Raw genomic sequence first — 18,885 nt, 5'->3', positions numbered from 1 at the left:
ATGACATGCAGTTCATGTCACAAGTATTCTGTTATATGCCTTACTTGTGTTTTCCCGATAAATAGGAAACGCCTTTATAAGACCGCGTCCCATATGGTCTAGTGGTTAGGATTTGGCGCTTTCACCGCCAAGGCCTGGGTTCAATTCCCGGTGTGGGAACACCTGTTTTAGATTCCTGGTCAGTTGAACATCGCAGCTTGTATAAAATTCTCAAAGACAATTTAATTAAAAGATATAAATTGGCCTCTCGTATTTGTTGCCTTATTACAAAAGAATATATAATACACGACGTGCAGTTCATGTCACAAGCATCCGATTGTATGCCATACTTGTGTTTTCCCGATAAATAGGAAACGCTTTCACATGATAACGTCCCATATGTTCTAGTGGTTAGGATTTGGCGCTTTCACCGCCAAGGCCTGGGTTCAATTCCCGGTGTGGGAACACCTGTTTTAGATTCCTGGTCAGTTGAACACCGCAGCTTGTATAAAACGCTCATAAACAATTTAATTAAACTATATAAATTGGCCTCTCGTATTTGTTGCCTTATTACCAGAGAATATATAATACACGACGTGCAGTTCATGTCACAAGCATCCGATTGTATGCCATACTTGTGTTTTCCCGATAAATAGGAAACGCTTTCAAATGATATCGTCCCATATGTTCTAGTGGTTAGGATTTGGCGCTTTCAACGCCAAGGCCTGGGTTCAATTCCCGGTGTGGGAACACCTGTTTTAGATTCCTGGTCAGTTGAACATCGCAGCTTGTATAAAACGCTCATAGACAATTTAATTAAACTATATAAATTGGCCTCTCGTATTTGTTGCCTTATTACAAGAGAATATATAATACACGACGTGCAGTTCATGTCACAAACATCTGATTGTATGCCATACTTGTGTTTTCCCGATAAATAGGAAACGCCTTCATACGACAACGTCCCATATGCTCTAGTGGTTAGGATTTGGCGTTTTCACCGCCAAGGCCCGGGTTCAATTCCCGGTGTGGGAACACCTGTTTTAGATTCCTGGACAGTTGAACATCGCAGCTTGTATAAAATTCTCAAAGACAATTTAAATAAAAGATATAAATTGGCCTCTCGTATTTGTTGCCTTATTACAAGAGAATATATAATACACGACGTGCAGTTCATGCCACAAGCATCCGATTGTATGCCATACTTGTGTTTTCCCGATAAATAGGAAACGCCTTCATACGACAACGTCCCATATGTCTTGTGGTTAGGATTTGGCGCTTTCACCGCCAAGGCCCGGGTTCAATTCCCGGTGTGGGAACACCTGTTTTAGGTTCCTGGTCAGTTGAACATCGCAGCTTGTACAAAATTCTCAAAGACAATTTAAATAAAAGATATAAATTGGCCTCTCGTATTTGTTGCCTTATTACAAGAGAATATATAATACACGACGTGCAGTTCATGTCACAAGTATCGTATTATATGCCTTACTTGTGTTTTCCCGATAAATAGGAAACGCCTTCATACGACAACGTCCCATATGTCTAGTGGTTAGGATTTGGCGCTTTCACCGCCAAAGCCCGTGTTCAATTCCCGGTGTGGGAACACCCGTTTTAGATTCCTGGTCAGTTGAACATCGCAGCTTGTATAAAATGCTCATACACAATTTAATTAAAAGATATAAATTGGCGTCTCGTATTTGTTGCCTTATTACAAGAGAATATATAATACACGACGTGCAGTTCATGTCACAAGTATCCTATTATATATATGCCTTACTTGTGTTTTCCCGATAAATAGGAAACGCTTTCAAATGATAACGTCCCATATGTTCTAGTGGTTAGGATTTGGCGCTTTCACCGCCAAGGCCCGGGTTCAATTCCCGGTGTGGGAACACCTGTTTTAGATTCCTGGTCAGTTGAACATCGCAGCTTGTATAAAATTCTCAAAGACTATTTAATTAAAAGATATAAATTGGCCTCTCGTATTTGTTGCCTTATTACAAAAGAATATATAATACACGACGTGCAATTCATGTCACAAGCATCCGATTGTATGCCATACTTGTGTTTTCCCGATAAATAGGAAACGCTTTCAAATGATAACGTCCCATATGTTCTAGTGGTTAGGATTTGGCGCTTTCACCGCCAAGGCCTGGGTTCAATTCCCGGTGTGGGAACACCTGTTTTAGATTCCTGGTCAGTTGAACATCGCAGCTTGTATAAAACGCTCATAAACAATTTAATTAAACTATATAAATTGACCTCTCGTATTTGTTGCCTGATTACAAGAGAATATATAATACACGACGTGCAGTTCATGTCACAAGCATCCGATTGTATGCCATACTTGTGTTTTCCCGATAAATATGAAACGCCTTCATACGACAACGTCCCATATGTCTTGTGGTTAGGATTTGGCGCTTTCACCGCCAAGGCCCGGGTTCAATTCCCGGTGTGGGAACACCTGTTTTAGATTCCTGGTCAGTTGAACATCGCAGCTTGTACAAAATTCTCAAAGACAATTTAAATAAAAGATATAAATTGGCCTCTCGTATTTGTTGCCTCATTACAAGAGAATATATAATACACGACGTGCAGTTCATGTCACAAGTATCGTATTATATGCCTTACTTGTGTTTTCCCGATAAATAGGAAACGCTTCATACGACAACGTCCCATATGTCTTGTGGTTAGGATTTGGCGCTTTCACCGCCAAGGCCCGTGATCAATTTCCGGTGTGGGAACACCCGTTTTAGATTCCTGGTCAGTTGAACATCGCAGCTTGTTTAAAATGCTCATAGACAATTTAATTAAAAGATATAAATTGGCGTCTATATTTGTTGCCTTATTACAAGAGAATATATAATGCACGACGTGCAGTTCATGTCACAATTATCGTATTATATGCCTTACTTGTGTTTTCCCGATAAATAGGAAACGCCTTCATACGACAACGTCCCATATGTCTTGTGGTTAGGATTTGGCTCTTTCACCGCCAAGGCCCGTGATCAATTTCCGGTGTGGGAACACCCGTTTTAGATTCCTGGTCAGTTGAACATCGCAGCTTGTTTAAAATGCTCATAGACAATTTAATTAAAAGATATAAATTGGCGTCTCGTATTTGTTGCCTTATTACAAGAGAATATATAATACACAACTTGCAGTTCATGTCCCAAGCATCCGATTGTATGCCATACTTGTGTTTTCCCGATAAATAGGAAACGCCTTCAAATGTCAACGTCCCATATGCTCTAGTGGTTAGGATTTTGCGCTTTCACCGCCAAGGCTCGGGTTCAATTCCCGGTGTGGGAACACCTGTTTTAGATTCCTGGTCAGTTGAACATCGCAGCTTGTATAAAATTCTCAAAGACTATTTAATTAAAAGATATAAATTGGCCTCTCGTATTTGTTGCCTTATTACAAAAGAATATATAATACACGACGTGCAGTTCATGTCACAAGCATCCGATTGTATGCCATACTTGTGTTTTCCCGATAAATAGGAAACGCTTTCAAATGATAACGTCCCATATGTTCTAGTGGTTAGGATTTGGCGCTTTCACCGCCAAGGCCCGGGTTCAATTCCCGGTGTGGGAACACCTGTTTTAGATTCCTGGTCAGTTGAACATCGCAGCTTGTATAAAATTCTCAAAGACTATTTAATTAAAAGATATAAATTGGCCTCTCGTATTTGTTGCCTTATTACAAAAGTATATATAATACACGACGTGCAATTCATGTCACAAGCATCCGATTGTATGCCATACTTGTGTTTTCCCGATAAATAGGAAACGCTTTCAAATGATAACGTCCCATATGTTCTAGTGGTTAGGATTTGGCGCTTTCACCGCCAAGGCCTGGGTTCAATTCCCGGTGTGGGAACACCTGTTTTAGATTCCTGGTCAGTTGAACATCGCAGCTTGTATAAAACGCTCATAAACAATTTAATTAAACTATATAAATTGACCTCTCGTATTTGTTGCCTGATTACAAGAGAATATATAATACACGACGTGCAGTTCATGTCACAAGCATCCGATTGTATGCCATACTTGTGTTTTCCCGATAAATATGAAACGCCTTCATACGACAACGTCCCATATGTCTTGTGGTTAGGATTTGGCGCTTTCACCGCCAAGGCCCGGGTTCAATTCCCGGTGTGGGAACACCTGTTTTAGATTCCTGGTCAGTTGAACATCGCAGCTTGTACAAAATTCTCAAAGACAATTTAAATAAAAGATATAAATTGGCCTCTCGTATTTGTTGCCTCATTACAAGAGAATATATAATACACGACGTGCAGTTCATGTCACAAGTATCGTATTATATGCCTTACTTGTGTTTTCCCGATAAATAGGAAACGCTTCATACGACAACGTCCCATATGTCTATTGGTTAGGATTTGGCGCTTTCACCGCCAAGGCCCGGGTTCAATTCCCGGTGTGGGAACACCAGTTTTAGATTTCTGGTCAGTTGAACATCGCAGCTTGTATAAAATGCTCATAGACAATTTAATTAAAAGATATAAATTGGCGTCTATATTTGTTGCCTTATTACAAGAGAATATATAATGCACGACGTGCAGTTCATGTCACAATTATCGTATTATATGCCTTACTTGTGTTTTCCCGATAAATAGGAAACGCCTTCATACGACAACGTCCCATATGTCTTGTGGTTAGGATTTGGCGCTTTCACCGCCAAGGCCCGTGATCAATTTCCGGTGTGGGAACACCCGTTTTAGATTCCTGGTCAGTTGAACATCGCAGCTTGTTTAAAATGCTCATAGACAATTTAATTAAAAGATATAAATTGGCGTCTATATTTGTTGCTTTATTACAAGAGAATATATAATGCACGACGTGCAGTTCATGTCACAATTATCGTATTATATGCCTTACTTGTGTTTTCCCGATAAATAGGAAACGCCTTCATACGACAACGTCCCATATGTCTTGTGGTTAGGATTTGGCTCTTTCACCGCCAAGGCCCGTGATCAATTTCCGGTGTGGGAACACCCGTTTTAGATTCCTGGTCAGTTGAACATCGCAGCTTGTTTAAAATGCTCATAGACAATTTAATTAAAAGATATAAATTGGCGTCTCGTATTTGTTGCCTTATTACAAGAGAATATATAATACACAACTTGCAGTTCATGTCCCAAGCATCCGATTGTATGCCATACTTGTGTTTTCCCGATAAATAGGAAACGCCTTCAAATGTCAACGTCCCATATGCTCTAGTGGTTAGGATTTTGCGCTTTCACCGCCAAGGCTCGGGTTCAATTCCCGGTGTGGGAACACCCGTTTTAGATTCCTCGTCAGTTGAACATCGCAACTTGTACAAAATTCTCAAAGACTATTTAATTAAAAGATATAAATTGGCCTCTCGTATTTGTTGCCTTATTACAAAAGAATATATAATACACGACGTGCAATTCATGTCACAAGCATCCGATTGTATGCCATACTTGTGTTTTCCCGATAAATAGGAAACGCTTTCAAATGATAACGTCCCATATGTTCTAGTGGTTAGGATTTGGCGCTTTCACCGCCAAGGCCTGGGTTCAATTCCCGGTGTGGGAACACCTGTTTTAGATTCCTGGTCAGTTGAACATCGCAGCTTGTATAAAACGCTCATAAACAATTTAATTAAACTATATAAATTGACCTCTCCTATTTGTTGCCTGATTACAAGAGAATATATAATACACGACGTGCAGTTCATGTCACAAGCATCCGATTGTATGCCATACTTGTGTTTTCCCGATAAATATGAAACGCCTTCATACGACAACGTCCCATATGTCTTGTGGTTAGGATTTGGCGCTTTCACCGCCAAGGCCCGGGTTCAATTCCCGGTGTGGGAACACCTGTTTTAGATTCCTGGTCAGTTGAACATCGCAGCTTGTACAAAATTCTCAAAGACAATTTAAATAAAAGATATAAATTGGCCTCTCGTATTTGTTGCCTCATTACAAGAGAATATATAATACACGACGTGCAGTTCATGTCACAAGTATCGTATTATATGCCTTACTTGTGTTTTCCCGATAAATAGGAAACGCTTCATACGACAACGTCCCATATGTCTATTGGTTAGGATTTGGCGCTTTCACCGCCAAGGCCCGGGTTCAATTCCCGGTGTGGGAACACCAGTTTTAGATTTCTGGTCAGTTGAACATCGCAGCTTGTATAAAATGCTCATAGACAATTTAATTAAAAGATATAAATTGGCGTCTATATTTGTTGCCTTATTACAAGAGAATATATAATGCACGACGTGCAGTTCATGTCACAATTATCGTATTATATTCCTTACTTGTGTTTTCCCGATAAATAGGAAACGCCTTCATACGACAACGTCCCATATGTCTTGTGGTTAGGATTTGGCGCTTTCACCGCCAAGGCCCGTGATCAATTTCCGGTGTGGGAACACCCGTTTTAAATTCCTGGTCAGTTGAACATCGCAGCTTGTTTAAAATGCTCATAGACAATTTAATTAAAAGATATAAATTGGCCTCTCGTATTTGTTGCCTCATTACAAGAGAATATATAATACACGACGTGCAGTTCATGTCACAAGCATCCGATTGTATGCCATACTTGTGTTTTCCCGATAAATAGGAAACGCCTTCATACGACAACGTCCCATATGTCTTGTGGTTAGGATTTGGCGCTTTCACCGCCAAGGCCCGGGTTCAATTCCCGGTGTGGGAACACCTGTTTTAGGTTCCTGGTCAGTTGAACATCGCAGCTTGTACAAAATTCTCAAAGACAATTTAAATAAAAGATATAAATTGGCCTCTCGTATTTGTTGCCTTATTACAAGAGAATATATAATACACGACGTGCAGTTCATGTCACAAGTATCCTATTATATGCCTTACTTGTGTTTTCCCCATAAATAGGATACGCCTTCATACGACAACGTCCCATATGGTCTAGTGGTTAGGATTTGGCGCTTTCACCGCCAAGGCCCGGGTTCAATTCCCGGTGTGACAACACCTGTTTCAGATTCCTGGTCAGTTGAACATCGCAGTTTGTACAAAATTCTCAAAGACAATTTAAATAAAAGATATAAATTGGCCTCTCGTATTTGTTGCCTTATTACAAGAGAATATATAATACACGACGTGCAGTTCATGTCACAAGTATCATATTATATGCCTTACTTGTGTTTTCCCGATAAATAGGAAACGCCTTCATACGACAACGTCCCATATGTCTTGTGGTTAGGATTTGGCGCTTTCACCGCCAAGGCCCGGGTTCAATTCCCGGTGTGGGAACACCTGTTTTAGATTCCTGGACAGTTGAACATCGCAGCTTGTATAAAATGTTCATAGACAATTTAATTAAAAGATATAAATTGGCCTCTCGTATTTGTTGCCTTATTACGAGAGAATATATAATACACGACGTGCAGTTCATGTAACAAGCATCCGATTGTATGCCATACTTGTGTTTTCCCGATAAATAGGAAACGCGTTCAAATGACGACGTCCCATATGGTCTAGTGGTTAGGATTTGGCGCTTTCATCGCCAAGGCCCGGGTTCAATTCCCGGTGTGGAACATCTGTTTTAGATTCCTGGTCAGTTGAACATCGCAGCTTGTATAAAACGCTCAGAGACAATTTAATTAAAATATATAAATTGGCCTCTCGTATTTGTTGCCTTATTACAAGAGAATATATAATACACGACGTGCAGTTCATGTGACAAACATCTGATTGTATGCCATACTTGTGTTTTCCCGATAAATAGGAAACGCCTTCATACGACAACGTCCCATATGCTCTAGTGGTTAGGATTTGGCGTTTTCACCGCCAAGACCCGGGTTCAATTCCCGGTGTGGGAATACCTGTTTTAGATTCCTGGTCAATTGAACATCGCAGCTTGTATAACATTCTCAAAGACAATTTAATTAAAAGATATAAATTGGCCTCTCGTATTTGTTGCCTTATTACAAGAGAATATATAATACACGACGTGCAGTTCATGTCACAAGCATCCGATTGTATGCCATACTCGTGTTTTCCCGATAAATAGGAAACGCTTTCAAATGTCCACGTCCCATATGGTCTAGTGGTTAGGATTTTGTGCAGTTCATGACACAAGCATCCGATTGTGTGCCCTACTTGTGTTTTCCCCATAAATAGGAAACGCTTTCAAATGACGACGTCCCATATGGTCTAGTTGTTAGGATTTGGCGCTTTCACCGCCAAGGACCGGGTTCAATTCCCGGTGTGGGAACACCTGTTTTAGATTCCTAGTCAGTTGAACATCGCAGCTTGTATAAAATGCTCATAGACAATTTAATTAAAATATATATATTGGCCGCTCGTATTTGTTGCCTTATTACAAGAGAATATATAACACACGACGTGCAGTTCATGTCACAAGCATCCGATTGTATGCCATACTTGTTTTTTCCCGATAAATAGGAAACGCCTTCATACGAAAACGTCCCATATGGTCTAGTGGTTAGGATTTGGTGCTTTCACTGCCAATGCCTGGGTTCAATTTCCGGTGTGGGATGACCTGTTTTAGATTCCTGGTCAGTTGAACATCGCAGCTTGTATAAAATTCTCAAAGACAATTTAATTAAAAGATATAAATTGGCCTCTCGTATTTGTTGCCTTATTACAAGAGAATATATAATACACGACGTGCAGTTCATGTCACAGGCATCCGATTGTATGCCATACTTGTGTTTTCCCGATAAATAGGAAACACCTTCATACGACAACGTCCCATATGTCATGTGGTTAGGATTTGGCGCTTTCACCGCCAAGGCCCGGGTTCAATTCCCGGTGTGGGAACACCTGTTTTAGATTCCTGGTCAGTTGAACATCGCAGCTTGTACAAAATTGTCAAGGACAATTTAATTAAAAGATATAAATTGGCCTCTCGTATTTGTTGCCTTATTACAAGAGAATATATAATACACAACGTGTAGTTCATGTCACAAGCATCCGATTGTATGCCATTCTTGTGATTTCCCGATAAATAGGAAACGCCTTCATACGACAACGTCCCATATGTCTTGTGGTTAGGATTTGGCGCTTTCACCGCCAAGGCCCGGGTTCATTTCCCGGTGTGGGAACACCTGTTTTAGGTTCCTGGTCAGTTGAACATCGCAGTTTGTAAAAATTCTCAAAGACAATTTAAATAAAAGATATAAATTGGCCTCTCATATTTGTTGCCTTATTACAAGAGAATATATAATACACGACGTGCAGTTCATGTCACAAGTATCGTATTATATGCCTTACTTGTGTTTTCCCGATAAATAGGAAACGCCTTCTTACGACAACGTCCCTTATGGTCTAGTGGTTAGGATTTGGTGCTTTCACTGCCAAGGCCCGGGTTCAATTTCCGGTGTGGGATGACCTGTTTTAGATTCCTGGTCAGTTGAACATCGCAGCTTGTATAAAATTCTCAAAGACAATTTAATTAAAAGACATAAATTGGCCTCTCGTATTTGTTGCCTTATTACAAGAGAATATATAATACACGACGTGCAGTTCATGTCACAGGCATCCGATTGTATGCCATACTTGTGTTTTCCCGATGAATAGGAAACGCCTTCATACGACAACGTCCCATATGTCATGTGGTTAGGATTTGGCGCTTTCACCGCCAAGGCCCGGGTTCAATTCCCGGTGTGGGAACACCTGTTTTAGATTCCTAGTCAGTTGAACATCGCAGCTTGTATAAAATGCTCATAGACAATTTAATTAAAATATATATATTGGCCGCTCGTATTTGTTGCCTTATTACAAGAGAATATATAACACACGACGTGCAGTTCATGTCACAAGCATCCGATTGTATGCCATACTTGTTTTTTTCCCGATAAATAGGAAACGCCTTCATACGAAAACGTCCCATATGGTCTAGTGGTTAGGATTTGGTGCTTTCACTGCCAATGCCTGGGTTCAATTTCCGGTGTGGGATGACCTGTTTTAGATTCCTGGTCAGTTGAACATCGCAGCTTGTATAAAATTCTCAAAGACAATTTAATTAAAAGATATAAATTGGCCTCTCGTATTTGTTGCCTTATTACAAGAGAATATATAATACACGACGTGCAGTTCATGTCACAGGCATCCGATTGTATGCCATACTTGTGTTTTCCCGATAAATAGGAAACACCTTCATACGACAACGTCCCATATGTCATGTGGTTAGGATTTGGCGCTTTCACCGCCAAGGCCCGGGTTCAATTCCCGGTGAGGGAACACCTGTTTTAGATTCCTGGTCAGTTGAACATCGCAGCTTGTACAAAATTGTCAAGGACAATTTAATTAAAAGATATAAATTGGCCTCTCGTATTTGTTGCCTTATTACAAGAGAATATATAATACACAACGTGTAGTTCATGTCACAAGCATCCGATTGTATGCCATACTTGTGATTTCCCGATAAATAGGAAACGCCTTCATACGACAACGTCCCATATGTCTTGTGGTTAGGATTTGGCGCTTTCACCGCCAAGGCCCGGGTTCATTTCCCGGTGTGGGAACACCTGTTTTAGGTTCCTGGTCAGTTGAACATCGCAGTTTGTAAAAAATTCTCAAAGACAATTTAATTAAAAGATATAAATTGGCCTCTCATATTTGTTGCCTTATTACAAGAGAATATATAATACACGACGTGCAGTTCATGTCACAAGTATCGTATTACATGCCTTACTTGTGTTTTCCCGATAAATAGGAAACGCCTTCTTACGACAACGTCCCTTATGGTCTAGTGGTTAGGATTTGGCTCTTTCACCGCCAAGGCTCGGGTTCAATTCCCGGTGTGGGAACACCCGTTTTAGATTCCTGGTCAGTTGAACATCGCAGGTTGTACAAAATTCCCAAAGACAATTTAATTAAAAGATATAAATTGGCCTCTCGTATTTGTTACCTTATTACAAGAGAATATATAATACACAACGTGTAGTTCATGTCACAAGCATCCGATTGTATGCCATACTTGTGATTTCCCGATAAATAGGAAACGCCTTCATACGACAACGTCCCATATGTCTTGTGGTTAGGATTTGTCGCTTTCACCGCCAAGGCCCAGGTTCAATTCCCGGTGTGGGAACACCTGTTTTAGGTTCCTGGTCAGTTGAACATCGCAGTTTGTAAAAAATTCTCAAAGACAATTTAAATAAAAGATATAAATTGGCCTCTCATATTTGTTGCCTTATTACAAGAGAATATATAATACACGACGTGCAGTTCATGTCACAAGTATCGTATTATATGCCTTACTTGTGTTTTCCCGATAAATAGGAAACGCCTTCATACGACAACGTCCCATATGTCTAGTGGTTAGGATTTGGCGCTTTCACCGCCAAGGCCCGTGTTCAATTCCCGGTGTGGGAACACTCGTTTTAGATTCCTGGTCAGTTGAACATCGCAGCTTGTATAAAATGCTCATAGACAATTTAATTAAAAGATATAAATTGGCGTCTCGTATTTGTTGCCTTATTACAAGAGAATATATAATGCACGACGTGAAGTTCATGTCACAAGTATCCTATTAAATGCCTTACTTGTGTTTTCCCGATAAATAGGAAACGCCTTCATACGACAACGTCCCATAAAGTCTTGTGGTTAATATTTGGCGCTTTCACCGTCAAGGCCCGCGTTCAATTCCCGGTGTGGGAATACCTGTTTTAGATTCCTGGTCAGTTGAACATCGCAGCTTGTATAAAATTCTCAAAGACAATTTAATTAAAAGATATAAATTGTCCTCTCGTATTTGTTTCCTTATTACAAGAGAATATATAATACCCGACTTGCAGTTCATGTCACAAGCATCCGATTGTATGCCATACTTGTGTTTTCCCGATAAATAGGAAACGCCTTCAAATGTCAACGTCCCATATGCTCTAGTGGTTAGGATTTGGCGCTTTCACCGCCAAGGCTCGGGTTCAATTCCCGGTGTGGGAACACCCGTTTTAGATTCCTGGTCAGTTGAACATCGCAGCTTGTACAACATTCTCAAAGACAATTTAAATAAAAGATATAAATTGGCCTCTCGTATTTGTTGCCTTATTACAAGAGAATATATAATACACGACGTGCAGTTCATGTCACAAGTATCCTATTATATGCCTTACTTGTGTTTTCCCAATAAATAGGATACGCCTTCATACGACAACGTCCCATATGGTCTTGTGGTTAGGATTTGGCGCTTTCACCGCCAAGGCCCCGGTTCAATTCCCGGATTGGGAACATCCGTTTTAGATTCCTGGTCAGTTGAACATCGCAGCTTGTATAAAATGCTCATAGACAATTTAATTAAAATATATATATTGGCCGCTCGTATTTGTTGCCTTATTACAAGAGAATATATAACACACGACGTGCAGTTCATGTCACAAGCATCCGATTGTATGCCATACTTGTTTTTTCCCGATAAATAGGAAACGCCTTCATACGAATACGTCCCATATGGTCTAGTGGTTAGGATTTGGTGCTTTCACTGCCAATGCCTGGGTTCAATTTCCGGTGTGGGATGACCTGTTTTAGATTCCTGGTCAGTTGAACATCGCAGCTTGTATAAAATTCTCAAAGACAATTTAATTAAAAGATATAAATTGGCCTCTCGTATTTGTTGCCTTATTACAAGAGAATATATAATACACGACGTGCAGTTCATGTCACAGGCATCCGATTGTATGCCATACTTGTGTTTTCCCGATAAATAGGAAACACCTTCATACGACAACGTCCCATATGTCATGTGGTTAGGATTTGGCGCTTTCACCGCCAAGGCCCGGGTTCAATTCCCGGTGTGGGAACACCTGTTTTAGATTCCTGGTCAGTTGAACATCGCAGGTTGTACAAAATTCTCAAAGACAATTTAATTAAAAGATATAAATTGGCCTCTCGTATTTGTTACCTTATTACAAGAGAATATATAATACACAACGTGTAGTTCATGTCACAAGCATCCGATTGTATGCCATACTTGTGATTTCCCGATAAATAGGAAACGCCTTCATACGACAACGTCCCATATGTCTTGTGGTTAGGATTTGTCGCTTTCACCGCCAAGGCCCAGGTTCAATTCCCGGTGTGGGAACACCTGTTTTAGGTTCCTGGTCAGTTGAACATCGCAGTTTGTAAAAAATTCTCAAAGACAATTTAAATAAAAGATATAAATTGGCCTCTCATATTTGTTGCCTTATTACAAGAGAATATATAATACACGACGTGCAGTTCATGTCACAAGTATCGTATTATATGCCTTACTTGTGTTTTCCCGATAAATAGGAAACGCCTTCATACGACAACGTCCCATATGTCTAGTGGTTAGGATTTGGCGCTTTCACCGCCAAGGCCCGTGTTCAATTCCCGGTGTGGGAACACTCGTTTTAGATTCCTGGTCAGTTGAACATCGCAGCTTGTATAAAATGCTCATAGACAATTTAATTAAAAGATATAAATTGGCGTCTCGTATTTGTTGCCTTATTACAAGAGAATATATAATGCACGACGTGCAGTTCATGTCACAAGTATCCTATTAAATGCCTTACTTGTGTTTTCCCGATAAATAGGAAACGCCTTCATACGACAACGTCCCATAAAGTCTTGTGGTTAATATTTGGCGCTTTCACCGTCAAGGCCCGCGTTCAATTCCCGGTGTGGGAATACCTGTTTTAGATTCCTGGTCAGTTGAACATCGCAGCTTGTATAAAATTCTCAAAGACAATTTAATTAAAAGATATAAATTGTCCTCTCGTATTTGTTTCCTTATTACAAGAGAATATATAATACCCGACTTGCAGTTCATGTCACAAGCATCCGATTGTATGCCATACTTGTGTTTTCCCGATAAATAGGAAACGCCTTCAAATGTCAACGTCCCATATGCTCTAGTGGTTAGGATTTGGCGCTTTCACCGCCAAGGCTCGGGTTCAATTCCCGGTGTGGGAACACCCGTTTTAGATTCCTGGTCAGTTGAACATCGCAGCTTGTACAACATTCTCAAAGACAATTTAAATAAAAGATATAAATTGGCCTCTCGTATTTGTTGCCTTATTACAAGAGAATATATAATACACGACGTGCAGTTCATGTCACAAGTATCCTATTATATGCCTTACTTGTGTTTTCCCGATAAATAGGATACGCCTTCATACGACAACGTCCCATATGGTCTTGTGGTTAGGATTTGGCGCTTTCACCGCCAAGGCCCCGGTTCAATTCCCGGATTGGGAACATCTGTTTTAGATTCCTGGTCAGTTGAACATCGCAGCTTGTATAAAATTCTCAAAGACAATTTAATTAAAATATATAAATTGGCCTCTCGTATTTGTTGCCTTATTACAAGAGAATATATAATACACGACGTGCAGTTTATGTCACAAGCATCCGATTGTATGCCATACATGTGTTTTCCCGATAAATAGGAAACGCTTTCAAATGATAACGTCCCATATGTTCTAGTGGTTAGGAATTGGCGCTTTCACCGCCAAGGCCCGGGTTCAATTCCTGGCGTGGGAACACATCTGTTTTAGATTCCTGGTCAGTTGAACATCGCAGCTTGTATAAAACGCTCATAGACAATTTAATTAAAAGATATAAATTGGCCTCTCGTATTTGTTGCCTTATTACAAGAGAATATATAATACACGACGTGCAGTTCATGTCACAAACATCTGATTGTATGCCATACTTGTGTTTTCCCGATAAATAGGAAACGCCTTCATACGACAACGTACCATATGGTCTAGTGGTTTGGATTTGGCGCTTTCACCGCCAAGGCCCCGGTTCAATTCCCGGATTGGGAACTTCTGTTTTAGATTCCTGGTCAGTTGAACATCGCAGTTTGTAAAAAATTCTCAAAGACAATTTAAATAAAAGATATAAATTAGCCTCTCATATTTGTTGCCTTATTACAAGAGAATATATAATACACGACGTGCAGTTCATGTCACAAGTATCGTATTATATGCCTTACTTGTGTTTTCCCGATAAATAGGAAACGCCTTCTTACGACAACGTCCCTTATGGTCTAGTGGTTAGGATTTGGTGCTTTCACTGCCAAGGCCCGGGTTCAATTTCCGGTGTGGGATGACCTGTTTTAGATTCCTGGTCAGTTGAACATCGCAGCTTGTATAAAATTCTCAAAGACAATTTAATTAAAAGATATAAATTGGCCTCTCGTATTTGTTGTCTTATTACAAGAGAATATATAACACACGACGTGCAGTTCATGTCACAAGAATCCGATTGTATGCCATACATGTGTTTTCCCGATAAATAGGAAACGCTTTCAAATGATAACGTCCCATATGTTCTAGTGGTTAGGAATTGGCGCTTTCACCGCCAAGGCCCGGGTTCAATTCCTGGTGTGGGAACACATCTGTTTTAGATTCCTGGTCAGTTGAACATCGCAGCTTGTATAAAACGCTCATAGACAATTTAATTAAAAGATATAAATTGGCCTCTCGTATTTGTTGCCTTATTACAAGAGAATATATAATACACGACGTGCAGTTCATGTCACAGGCATCCGATTGTATGCCATACTTGTGTTTTCCCGATAAATAGGAAATACCTTCATACGACAACGTCCCATATGTCATGTGGTTAGGATTTGGCGCTTTCACCGCCAAGGCCCGGGTTCAATTCCCGGTGTGGGAACACCTGTTTTAGATTCCTGGTCAGTTGAACATCGCAGCTTGTACAAAATTCTCAAGGACAATTTAATTAAAAGATATAAATTGGCCTCTCGTATTTGTTGCCTTATTACAAGAGAATATATAATACACGACGTGCAGTTCATGTCACAGGCATCCGATTGTATGCCATACTTGTGTTTTCCCGATAAATAGGAAACGCCTTCATACGACAACGTCCCATATGTCATGTGGTTAGGATTTGGCGCTTTCACCGCCAAGGCCCGGGTTCAATTCCCGGTGTGGGAACACCTGTTTTAGATTCCTGGTCAGTTGAACATCGCAGCTTGTATAAAATTCTCAAAGACAATTTAATTAAAAGATATAAATTGGCCTCTCGTATTTGTTGCCTTATTACAAGAGAATATATAATACACGACTTGCAGTTCATGTCCCAAGAATCCGATTGTATGCCATACTTCTGTTTTCCCGATAAATAGGAAACGCCTTCAAATGTCAACGTCCCATATGCTCTAGTGGTTAGGATTTTGCGCTTTCACCGCCAAGGCTCGGGTTCAATTCCCGGTGTGAGAACACCCGTTTTAGATTCCTGGTCAGTTGAACATCGCAGGTTGTACAAAATTCTCAAAGACAATTTAAATAAAAGATATAAATTGGCCTCTCATATTTGTTGCCTTATTACAAGAGAATATATAATACACGACGTGCAGATCATGTCACAAGTATCGTATTATATGCCTTACTTGTGTTTTCCCGATAAATAGGAAACGCCTTCATACGACAACGTCCCATATGTCATGTGGTTAGGATTTGGCGCTTTCACCGCCAAGGCCCGTGTTCAATTCCCGGTGTGGGAACACTCGTTTTAGATTCCTGGTCAGTTGAACATCGCAGCTTGTATAAAATGCTCATAGACAATTTAATTAAAAGATATAAATTGGCGTCTCGTATTTGTTGCCTTATTACAAGAGAATATATAATGCACGACGTGCAGTTCATGTCACAAGTATCCTATTAAATGCCTTACTTGTATTTTCCCGATAAATAGGAAACGCCTTCATACGACAACGTCCCATAAAGTCTTGTGGTTACTATTTGGCGCTTTCACCGTCAAGGCCCGCGTTCAATTCCCGGTGTGGGAATACCTGTTTTAGATTCCTGGTCAGTTGAACATCGCAGCTTTTATAAAATTCTCAAAGACAATTTAATTAAAAGATATAAATTGGCCTCTCGTATTTGTTTCCTTATTACAAGAGAATATATAATACCCGACTTGCAGTTCATGTCACAAGCATCCGATTGTATGCCATACTTGTGTTTTCCCGATAAATAGGAAACGCCTTCAAATGTCAACTTCCCATATGCTCTAGTGGTTAGGATTTGGCGCTTTCACCGCCAAGGCTCGGGTTCAATTCCCGGTGTGGGAACACCCGTTTTAGATTCCTGGTCAGTTGAACATCGCAGCTTGTACAACATTCTCAAAGACAATTTAAATAAAAGATATAAATTGGCCTCTCGTATTTGTTGCCTTATTACAAGAGAATATATAATACACGACGTGCAGTTCATGTCACAAGTATCCTATTATATGCCTTACTTGTGTTTTCCCGATAAATAGGATACGCCTTCATACGACAACGTCCCATATGGTCTTGTGGTTAGGATTTGGCGCTTTCACCGCCAAGGCCCCGGTTCAATTCCCGGATTGGGAACATCTGTTTTAGATTCCTGGTCAGTTGAACATCGCAGCTTGTATAAAATTCTCAAAGACAATTTAATTAAAAGATATAAATTGGCCTCTCGTATTTGTTGTCTTATTACAAGAGAATATATAACACACGACGTGCAGTTCATGTCACAAGAATCCGATTGTATGCCATACATGTGTTTTCCCGATAAATAGGAAACGCTTTCAAATGATAACGTCCCATATGTTCTAGTGGTTAGGAATTGGCGCTTTCACCGCCAAGGCCCGGGTTCAATTCCTGGTGTGGGAACACATCTGTTTTAGATTCCTGGTCAGTTGAACATCGCAGCTTGTATAAAACGCTCATAGACAATTTAATTAAAAGATATAAATTGGCCTCTCGTATTTGTTGCCTTATTACAAGAGAATATATAATACACGACGTGCAGTTCATGTCACAGGCATCCGATTGTATGCCATACTTGTGTTTTCCCGATAAATAGGAAATACCTTCATACGACAACGTCCCATATGTCATGTGGTTAGGATTTGGCGCTTTCACCGCCAAGGCCCGGGTTCAATTCCCGGTGTGGGAACACCTGTTTTAGATTCCTGGTCAGTTGAACATCGCAGCTTGTACAAAATTCTCAAGGACAATTTAATTAAAAGATATAAATTGGCCTCTCGTATTTGTTGCCTTATTACAAGAGAATATATAATACACGACGTGCAGTTCATGTCACAGGCATCCGATTGTATGCCATACTTGTGTTTTCCCGATAAATAGGAAACGCCTTCATACGACAACGTCCCATATGTCATGTGGTTAGGATTTGGCGCTTTCACCGCCAAGGCCCGGGTTCAATTCCCGGTGTGGGAACACCTGTTTTAGATTCCTGGTCAGTTGAACATCGCAGCTTGTATAAAATTCTCAAAGACAATTTAATTAAAAGATATAAATTGGCCTCTCGTATTTGTTGCCTTATTACAAGAGAATATATAATACACGACTTGCAGTTCATGTCCCAAGAATCCGATTGTATGCCATACTTCTGTTTTCCCGATAAATAGGAAACGCCTTCAAATGTCAACGTCCCATATGCTCTAGTGGTTAGGATTTTGCGCTTTCACCGCCAAGGCTCGGGTTCAATTCCCGGTGTGAGAACACCCGTTTTAGATTCCTGGTCAGTTGAACATCGCAGGTTGTACAAAATTCTCAAAGACAATTTAAATAAAAGATATAAATTGGCCTCTCATATTTGTTGCCTTATTACAAGAGAATATATAATACACGACGTGCAGATCATGTCACAAGTATCGTATTATATGCCTTACTTGTGTTTTCCCGATAAATAGGAAACGCCTTCATACGACAACGTCCCATATGTCATGTGGTTAGGATTTGGCGCTTTCACCGCCAAGGCCCGTGTTCAATTCCCGGTGTGGGAACACTCGTTTTAGATTCCTGGTCAGTTGAACATCGCAGCTTGTATAAAATGCTCATAGACAATTTAATTAAAAGATATAAATTGGCGTCTCGTATTTGTTGCCTTATTACAAGAGAATAT

General features: G+C 40.2%; 1 non-coding gene across 1 annotated transcript; it reads left to right on the top strand.

Moving 5' to 3' along the window:
* Window positions 1-87: 87 nt before the first annotated feature.
* TRNAE-UUC (transfer RNA glutamic acid (anticodon UUC)) lies at window positions 88-159 on the top strand. The gene has a single exon. It is a non-coding gene; the product is annotated as a tRNA-Glu (tRNA).
* Window positions 160-18,885: the final 18,726 nt, after the last annotated feature.

This window comes from Saccoglossus kowalevskii, chromosome 9, assembly GCF_978046115.1.
Source record: "Saccoglossus kowalevskii chromosome 9, keSacKowa6.1, whole genome shotgun sequence".
Classification (NCBI taxonomy): domain Eukaryota; kingdom Metazoa; phylum Hemichordata; class Enteropneusta; family Harrimaniidae; genus Saccoglossus; species Saccoglossus kowalevskii.
This window is presented reverse-complemented; position numbering and strand designations above follow the sequence as displayed.